This window comes from Alosa sapidissima, chromosome 10 (genome assembly GCF_018492685.1).
Source record: "Alosa sapidissima isolate fAloSap1 chromosome 10, fAloSap1.pri, whole genome shotgun sequence".
NCBI classification, from domain to species: Eukaryota; Metazoa; Chordata; class Actinopteri; order Clupeiformes; family Clupeidae; genus Alosa; species Alosa sapidissima.
In genome coordinates this window covers 14,223,932-14,234,628 of record NC_055966.1, presented here as the reverse complement: position 1 = coordinate 14,234,628, position 10,697 = coordinate 14,223,932, and positions in this window count along the sequence as shown.

The following is a 10,697-nucleotide window of genomic DNA, read 5'->3' as shown; positions in this document are numbered from 1 at the left end:
GCACACGCAGTTCTACCCGAAATAGATGCCAGTTAAGTGCCCAAAAAGCGTTGCAATATGGCCGCCAAGTGGAGGGACTTAAAAGGACTTTGGTAGGACATGTTGTCACTTGTTGTTCTATTTGTCATGCAACAAGGTTATAATTAACTGGATTCAGACCCGCCTACATGCCCATGTCCACTTCACGAAATGCTTGCTTTAGAAAAGCCAAAACAAAGGGCTCAATTTACAGTAGGTCTGCTTCACACACCCAGTATGCCTACAGACACATATAGACCTACACACCTACACGCCTGCATTTTTCCAACCTGTGCTATATAAATACTTTTGTTACCTATGCTATATAAATTCTTTTCCAACCTGTGCTATAAATACTTTTCTGTTAGAACACATTTGTTTCCCTTGCATGTGTTCATTCAGGTTAAATACCATCATGTCAGCTGATTTGGTGTGTTTTCTTAAAAAATAAAATAAAAAAACATTGACCCACATCTGCCATCTACTGCTGACTATGAGACATCATGACATAATATTGCAATCTTTAGATCCTCCTATCTTGTGACTGGCAGACCAGAAAATCTTAAGGGTTTGTTTTTTTGTCTTTTTAGGAAAACCTGATCAGAATATTCATGAATTATAAAGCTCTTGTGGCCCACATTCTTAAATAATCTGCTACAAGCAACCCATAACATGCGTTTTTAAACGTTATCTGCAAAGACTCTTGTCACAATATTGTCACAAATGTCCTGTTTTGACATAAATGCTCCCCTTGGCATTAATGTGATATTCATGAATTATCCGTGTAACTATAGCCTACTAATATATCAATCTCCTACTCATTTCCTCCATCTTTATTTGGATTACCGGTAAATACCATATTGAAATGTTGTGAAGTGTGTTTCAAAACAATTCCCTAGCTCTAAGGAACTATTGTTAGTAGTGCTATTTAAAGATCACACTGCCATGATATACAAGGACACTAAAATGGAAATCACTGACAATGTTCACTAAGCAGGAGGACGACTGAAGCAGATTACACATTCAGGAAACTGCAGCGTTCTTCATCGTGACAGCTGTCTTCACATCCAGACGAGGAGATGCTTCTAGTGCAGACAAGGAGATGCTGCTACTGCTGCTGCAGATGAGGAGATGCTGCTGCTTAACGATTTACATGGTGCTTTACCTTTTAGTCTTGCACATCCTAATGTGCATTATATTACTACATACATATGGAGATAACAAAATAGTGGCCTAAATGGCAGTGGGAGAGATTCCATTTTTATTTTGTCGTAAAGGCCGGGCTCAGAGTACTAGTAGGAGGAAGCAGGAGGCCAGTGGAGTGGACATGTGGGTGAGTCTCAGAGGAGGAGCCTGTTAAATGTGCAGCGTGGGGTGGGAGGGTAGTGCATTAACCTCACCGCCCAACACTGCGACAGGTGCAAGGTGTGCTGGTGCGCTTTCATACAGCACACACCAGCATTTGTATGCCCTTGTTTATGAACACAGTCATCTTGCCAGACCAAACTAATTCGCTTTTAATCCAAAATCTATAACACCTAGCAGCACAGACACTCTTCCAGAGACCTGGGTAAAAGTACTGCTAAGCCATTGTGAATGTGGACACATCACCCACTACAATGCAATAGTTACCCACTACATAAATAGTACATACATTCACTACCTTCCCAGGTTCCCTCTCAGCACAGGATATACCTCTAGGACCAGTCATCAAGGCAAAAGGATTTCAGTTCAGCCACTAGATGGCAGCAGAAGAGTATTACATCCCATCAGACAGACAGAGCACATGTTTTTTGTTGAGCCATGGATTCTTAGTCCATTTATCATGGAGGCTGGATGGAGAGTTTTTCTGATGTTACGTATAAGAGCTCTAGAACTAGGCACTTAGACAGCCAGGCATGTTTTTATTCTCATGCAGGATGGTTACAACTGTGTGACAGAGAGGAAAAAAGAGAGTGAGAGAAAGGGAAGACGCTACTATGAAACACGGTCTTAAAAGGTTGAGCACTAATTGGATGTACTGTATGCATGTACTGACCAAATGAGATAAAGAAATCTAGACAGCCTATGTCAAAATCTAACGGACTGTGGTGATTCTGAGTGTGAGGACGTGTCGACACTGATCAATCACTACTGTGAACAGATTAGAAATGCTGTCACTAGCGCTTCAGAGTGTACATGACGTGGAAAACTCTCGCACCACAGATGTGACTGCTGACACGAAGACGGACCGAAAGAGGGAAGGGCGGAGAGAGAAAATGTGATGCGGAAGGAGGAAGAAACAAATGAGGAAGGGGGGGAATAACAAAAACAAATACAGGGAAGCAAAAATAAGCTCTTAAAAACAAGCATTTTTCAGCACACATAGCCGATGCTGGTGTGGAGGACTGTGGTATGTACTCCTACTCAGTTAGAAGCAACAGAGTAAATGGGGTCTGCTCCTACTCAGTTAAAGCAGAGCATCCACTAACAGCTCAGGCTCTGTCATCTGCCCCCTCATCACCTAAACATGCAGGCACACAAACACACACACTTTCTCTATCTCTCTTTCTCTCTCTCAAAACACACACACACACACATGCACACACACATGCACACACACTCTCTCACTCTTACACACACACACACACACACACACACACACGCGCGCGCGCGCGCACACACACCACCACCACCACCACCACCACAATCAAGTCACTTTGGTAATTAGGTGCTCCATCTGCACTGCGCCAGGTCCTGTTTTGTCTCTGCCTCTCTCAGAAGCACTCGGCAGGAGTGGATTCACAGGCCCGCCGGCAGCCGTTATGCCCCCACGCACCGACGGCACCAGGCTAACTATAGCCACACCACCTGCAGCAGCAAGGCGAGTAACTGGCAAAGAGAACCGCAGGTGGCTGCCGCCAAAACGGCTTAACCTGGAGCCACGGACCATAGATCACAGTGGCCACAAAGGACGTTGAGAAAGTCAGAATGAGCTGAATCCTGCTAGTAATGATACGATGTGGAGGATTTTTTGTTCGCCTGTGTATTGTGATAGTGGAGCTAGTGGTACCATTCTCTAGCTGGTCATGTCTATTGAAAGCGTGATGGCAACAAACGCCAAACAGCTGCAGTGTTCCGACAGCTGTCCATGCTTAGGTAAAAAAAGTAGCAAAAACATGATCATCATCATTATCATCTAGGGCTGTGAATAAACATCTTTGGCTGATTATGTGATGTGCATACCATGTGAAATGCTTTGTCTTCTGATGAAATTGATTTCAATAATAATCACATAGGACATATTGAAACACGTTGAAAATACAGAGTATAGAGTTGGAAATAAATAGTTTTCAGTCAAATGAGAATTGCATCCATTGCCACTGGGCTCGGGATCACATTGGACAGCACGAAGAGGCAGCAGCGATAATGCAAAACACAACGCCCAGACCATAATAATTCAAAAGAAGTTCTCGTTCCTAAGTTCCACGAACAGTCTATGCTCACAGTATGCTTCAAAAGTTAAACCAAGTTCATCGCTGCCTAAAGAGAGAACTCGGGGTCGAGAGGGCTGAAAGAACCACGTGCATTCAGGTCTGACTTTTGTCCTCATCTCACCAGCACTCTATAAGTGAAACAGATTTGTAAAAAGGCTCTTATGGAGACAGGTGCACAGTAATTCGTTTTCGGTGAATCTTTGAATGGTCCACTGCAGTGTTGTTCTCCCTCACACACACACACACACACACACACACACACACACTCTCTCACTCTATATTTCACACAAATGCTCTCTCTTCTCTCATTTCTTGTTGCTCTGACTGTTTGGCCTTGAGGACCTGCCATTGCCTTTGATGTTCTTCTTTTCAAACAGAAATCCAAGGCAGCGGGGGCCATTTTTGGTAAAGTAAATAATTTGTAGCTCTAAGAGAGAGGGATGGGCACCTTAGGAAATGCTGGTTTGAAGTAAATAGTGAGCAGCATGCCATGGGAAGCAAGTCCGCCACACTAACAAGTTTTCCTCCTGTTGAAAATAAATTTGCGCCCGCTCGCTTCTGGCACATCAAAACTCGCCAGATATTAGTGTGCAGTCCACGTGGTCGTCTACACTCCCTCCAAATCGTCGCCTTTGCCTGCTTTTACATTCCTTCTTTCTCACGCTTTTTTCTTTCTCTCGCTCCTCCCTCTCTCTTCGTTTCTCTTGCTCTCTCCCCCTTGCTTTCCCTCCTCTCTCTCTCTCTCTGTCTGTCTCTCTGCTTCTCCCTCGTCGTTGCTCTCTCTCCCTTTCTCTCTGTCTCCTCTGGCTCAGTGGTGTGTTTCTCAGAGATAAGGCTCTTGCTCATTTCACACATGAGTGGCAGGATGGAGTGCTGGGTTTGGGGTGGGGTTGAGGAGGGAGGGTAGAGGGGCGCCCGGACTCGCACACAAAACTGGAGCCTCATTCTTTCCCTCTCTCTCTCTCTCTGTCTTCTCTCCATCTCTCTCTTTTTCTCTCTCTTCCCCCCTTCCATCTCTCTCGCCTCCACTCCTCTAAAGCAACACAAAAGCCCCAATTGCATCCCCCATCCTGCATGGCTACAGGGCTGGGAGCTAGCGCCATCTTTCTCAGGTGCTGGAGCACAACATGTGTGTGTGTGTGTGTCTCTGTGTGTGTGTGTGTGTGTGTCTCTGTGTGTGTGTGTGTGTCTCTGTGTGTGTGTGTGGCTGGCACGCTCCCCCTTCTCCATCATCGCTCATGCTCCATGTGTTTTTTTTTCCCAACTAGTCCTGCATCCACAGTGGCAGGAGTCAGCAGAGACAGAGCAATATGGAGCTAAGAAACACCTGTTAGAACGAACACACAAACATCAAACATGGGACATCTTGGGGGACAGGTGTGTAGGAGACGTAGCAATTCAAATTGTGCACAACCCTGATACACAGAGAGCTATACAACACACCTTAATCTTATTGCACCCCCCCCCCCCCTCATGTTGAATCTGTGTTGTCACCATCTCTGGGGTGGGTAGGGTGGTGAGCTGACAGTGAGGTACGAACAGCCCCACGGTCCACTGGCCCTGTCACCGCGGCCCTGCTCATGAAAGGACTTAGTCATGCAAATAGAAACTAATGAAGAGCTTTTACTCATTTAAGCGGGGACCTCAGGAGTCCTTTTTGTCTCGGCGGAACGGGAACTGTCTGTTCTGACTAGCGCCCAGCTATAATAAGTGGAGGAGCGGAGCGTAGGGCAAGAGACATAAAGAGTGAGAGGAGTGTAGCACAGAGACAGGATGAAGAGAAAGTGAAAGTGCGTGTGAGAGAGTGAGAGATAGAAAGAGAAAGAGTGAGTTTTACCTAGCAGCAAGCGATCAGAGAGTTTCGTAGAAAGACACAGGTTCATCAAAATGCAGAACTCCAAGCCAGTGACTCAGTCAGCTCTGTGGTCACTCATAGATTCTGAAAGGAGGTCTCAGCCCATTGAAAGATATGACCGTTGCATTCAGACGTGCCCAGTTCTGTTCTGCCACATGGTTTTGCCATATAAAGAGCACAGAGCAGCAGGAATGGATTTGATTGGCTCCTGATGGTTCCAACTCCCCTTCCCTGGTGCTTTCCTAATGGAATCGCAGCGCTGGATAATACCTGTGGCGTGGCACTGGAAATGAAAATGTGTTGGGTTCCCCAGCGGACGTCTGGGCAGCCGGAGGGAAAACACTGGGGTCGGGCCAGAGTGAATAACACTGGAGAGACTTGGGGCAGAGATGGGATCAGTAGGGGGGCTCTCAGCCATCCTGGCTCAGCTTGTAATGGAGGCCATAAACAGCACCAGGATCAATGTGTCCAGGACGCGCAGAGGCCACGGGAGAGGTGCGGTGTGTGTGTGTGTATGTGTGTGTGGAGGGGGTGGGGGGGTGGGGGGTTTGAGAGATGGAATCGAGCCAGGCACACCTAATTTCTAACAGAGAATGACATCATAATGACACACTACTCTTTATGATCCTGCAGGAGGTGAGACAGCTGGGGAGACAACACTGATCCATGACAGCACACACACACACACACACACACACACACACACAGAGTAAACATACACACACCACACACACAGGCACACACACAAATTGAGACAGGATAAGTCATAGATGCCAATAAAGTCAGGTGTCCTGTCCCATTTAAAACTGCAGTTGGCAAGATTTTTTTGATCATATTCACTGAATCCGCCAGAACAATGTAAATCAGCTGGTTTTAGAAAAAATCTGCACTTCTACCTCCACGGCCTGTTATTTGATTTGCAAAATTCCACAGCTCCCGGTTGTTCTGGTCCAATCAGAGCAGGGCTGTGTGAGATCTGACTGTCTGGTGCAGTCTGGTGTGCACTGACGAGCACAAACTCGATGAGAGGGTGCTTGGTGGTAGTGGGGGAGGGGCATGAGAGCTGTAATCATTTAAAATTTTGGCTAAGTCCCCTTAATCTGTCAGATTTGCCAACTGCAGCTTTAAGGTCACCTGAGATGTAATTGTATGAATGGTGTTACAAGGAACTCCTCCTACCCACTGCCTGTCACTTCTGTTATTAATTTGAAATGTCTGGTTTGAATCGGCAATCTATCTTAGGTTCTTTCAACCACACCTGGTGGACACACACACACACACACACACACACACACACACACACACACACACACTCACAAAATGTGCTCTCATGTTGCTCTCTCTTGGTGTAAAATAGAAGGACTAGTCCTCCACTTACTCCCCTTTCCTTCCCCTCTCTCTCTCCTCTCCATAGGGAACATTGTAATTGGTTTTTGAATTAGGAAACAAAGGTTTCTTATGACAAATACTATGCAGCTATGTGGAAATCATGTCTTTTGTGAGCACAAAAGGCCTGGAAAATGGAAGTGGGGATGCCTCCATGCTCGTAGGGAGCTTAAAAACTCTGAGGACCAGGGAAAGAGGTGAACACCCACGTGTGTAATTACCGTCCTCGTGGATCCATTTCATGGGGGTGGGATGGTGTGGAAGCAAAAAACGACGACAAAAAAAATCAATTTCTGCCATTCACCAAAGACTGGACCAGCTCATGGACTCAAATGTTGCGCCGATGCGTTTCTTGTATCAGGCAATTTTGATTGTCCATCTCAGTTTTTGTTGTGTTTAATTTCGGTCTCAGGGTCTTTAGCAGACTCTCAACAACTGGGTTTATTGCAAGAGCCCATTATTTCAGGTGGCATAATTGCAACCATCAATTGTTTGGGCCTCTTTTTCTCCCAATGATCAATTCGACAACAACAAGAGACAAGCAATCAGGCCAGGCTTTTTCAACTGCTGTGATTAGCGAGACTCAGCGCATTTGTGCCAAAGTGTAGCTGAACCTGTGAACAACAACAACAACAATATCAGTAACAACAACGGGGCATTTTATCATCTGTGTGTTGCCTTGGTGAGCAGACGGACTGCAGCACTTTGTAGATTGAACCTGAACGTGGAAAGCGAGGCGCTGTCTCGCAGGCACAAAGCAATATGGCACTCAAGACCAACTTGTTTGCTTCTTCCCCTTTTTCCTGCTCGGTTCTCTCCTCCTCCCTCTTGGCTTCTCTCCTCGGGTTCTTCTCTCACCTCAGCTCATTTCTCCTTAGTCAGAGCCACAGCAGGTCAAGGCGCCATTAGGAGAGGCGACCATAAGCAGGGGCAAAACCATTAAGCAGAGCAGGAATGTGAATGATGAAGTCGTAAATCACGGGGATGGGATGGGGGGGGAGTACTAACACACGAGTGCTGGCGCCAAACAAACAAAGCTCTAATTATGGGCCAATTACGCCGGTAATAACGCCGCTCCCCCGCACCCAACTCACAGTGCGGGGCAATGATGGATGGGCTGGGGGTGCACGGGTTGCGGTTTGTGGACTAGGTCCTGTGCACTTCTGTGCTCGTACACTGACACTGCTGCCAGACAGGCGTCTGAGGTATGTTCTCTATAAAAGGTCTAGGTCTTCTTTTTTTAAGTATATTTTTTTGGCCTTTTTGCCTTTATTCCGACAGGATAGTGAAAATAGACAGGAAGTGAGTGGGAGAAAGAGAGATGGGGTGGGATCGGGATTCGAACCTGGATCTCCGCGGGCACTTGGACACATACATGGTATGGGCGCTGTAGCCTGTTGCGCCACAGCGTCCCCCGAAGGTCTTGGTCTTGATCGATGATGGCTGATTGTATGAAGTCCAAGCCCTCCTAGGTACGGTCTGGGCCCTGACCACATCTGGGCCAGGCCCTCTCTGGAGTCATCCAGCGTATGGGCTTCTTTTCCATGAAGCTGATTACGACCAAGTTCTCCACAGCCTCTCTGCAGCGCAATGCCTTATGTATTTCAGCTTGACAAGAGCAGGGAGGAATTCTCAACACTTTGAGTGGAGTGCCAAAAACGCAATATATATTTTTTTAATTACAAAAATAGACACTCTAACACACTTATGTGAGATTTTGGGAGCTCTAAGATGAATAGAACTGAAATAGATGACGATCGAAAACTCATGAACATGCACATCTGCACATTTTATCTGGACATTTTATCATAACTCGGCTTTTGATGGTTGCCGCTTTTGGGCCGAATCAGTGACGCATGCATGTCAGGTCAAAACCAGGCCGTTTATTTTTGTGGGTTTATCACTAGGTGGCAGTCTCGCCAGGTCTCACTTTGATGAAAACTAGCCACTGTTTAGCGTGGGATTTCTCAATAACAGAGGCATGTAGAAATAAACGGTTTGTACCCACTGAGAGATTCTCACCTTTCAAACGAGCCATAGTATGTGTCCATAGCTATAACATAGAATACGCTGTGGCTCTACAAAAATCGTCAACAATGATCTAGATTGCTGGCACTCTGGATCAAAGCTTCCGAAAACAGCGTGGCATTCAAAATGTTAAAGGCACTTATTCCTCTATACATTTATTGCATATGTTGGGGCCTTACAGCGTGTTCCATAGTCCTGTTCTGCATATGTTGGGGCCTTACGGGGGGGGGGGGGCTGGGGGGGGTCACATTGCATTCAAACGGCAGCGCTGCGCTTTGAAACCCATTATTTTCAATGGCTTGCGCGAACAACTAGTCTTACAAGCGGCATGTAAATCATGGGGGGTTTTTTTGGCTGAGCCCGGCGGTTAAGCACAACAAAAGTCTTTGGGACATTACCTCAGCCAAGAGCAACCTCGGCAAGCACAGCACATGCCGCATGCAATGTGATCCCCCCCTTCACAACTTGCTGCTGTTCTGCACGTGTTGGGGCCTTACGACGTGCTGCTCAGTAGTCTTGTTTAGGTGTGTAAAGGTACACATATTTGTACCGAACCGTTTAGGTACAGTTCAAAAAACTACTCCCGTTGTGCATCAGCAATATTGTCAGTGAATTCTAGGTTAGCAGTACCTAGAATTTTACGAAATTTAATCGAACTGTGACTTCAAAACCGTGATTTTTGTGTACCGTTACACCCCTAGCCCTGTTCTACATGTGTTGGGGCCTTACAGTGTGCTCCTCAGTAGTCCTGTTCTGCAGTCATACGTAGGAAGCTGTAAATTCAACACTGCGTCCCTTGTTTCCCTGGAAGCACATTTTTTTATATATAGTAAGTGCGTTGGCAGTCTCATTGTTATGCAACATGAAACAACATTAGACATGTACAATTTATTACCGTCTTGTTGCATCTCTACATTTGTATGCAGTGGAGTGCTAATGTAAAACCTGGCAAGATGCCACAGTGGGCTGACTGTTGTTCTAATGCAGGTGTAGCGATACAGGGCAGTGATGTTGAACACAAGGCTAGTGAAAGCGAGGAATGACATTTGTAGGATATGCAAGGAACCAGGCCACATGTTCGATGCAGTCAAGAATATCCATGGTAATACTGGGACGAATAGAAAGTTGTTTAAAGGATTTCCAAATAAAACCTTATATTGCAATGTTACATGAATAGAATAACCTTATGAACTTCCTTAGGTCAATTGTCAATGTTTTATTTATGGGTAAAGCTATTTGCACCCCTGGTACAATTAGCAGTGTATGCTATTCGTACCCTGGTGCAATTAGAAGTGAATTCTATTTGTACCCCAGTGCACACAGCAATGTGTTCTATTGGTACCCCGTCTGGTACAAATAGCAATGTATGCTATATGTACCCCGGTGCATGCGTATGCTATACGTACCCCGTCTGGTACAAATATCATTGTATGCTATTTGCACCCCTGTGCATTTATTCTGGCATACTGATCACACAATGTGATAGAAAAAAAAAAAAGTAGGCTAACATGTTTTTGTTGTTACGTAACAGGGTGTGAATGAAGTCGACGGTTGCAGCGCTGCCTTGAAGTCAACGGTGGGGGCTTAAAACACCATCGAGCATGAAAGGTGCTATACAAACAAAGCTTATTATTATTAATCAGCACACCTTTCCAGAACATGTATGTAGGGGATCTACAGGGAAGTACTTCCACCATGTTCACACTGCTGCTCTAACGGACCAATCACAGTTAGTCTTGGGCTCTTTCAGAAGCTTAGAGATCAATCGAATTGAAGACCCCATCTCTTTCACTTCTCCAGCAGCCACATAGAGCATATGCTTCCAACTCTAGCCGGTACCCAGGCACTCCCAGCGTACCAGTGCCTGGGTAAAATTATTAATTTATATTTTAATTGAATTTTCCCACAATTTCTCCCCTAAGTTAATCCCACAT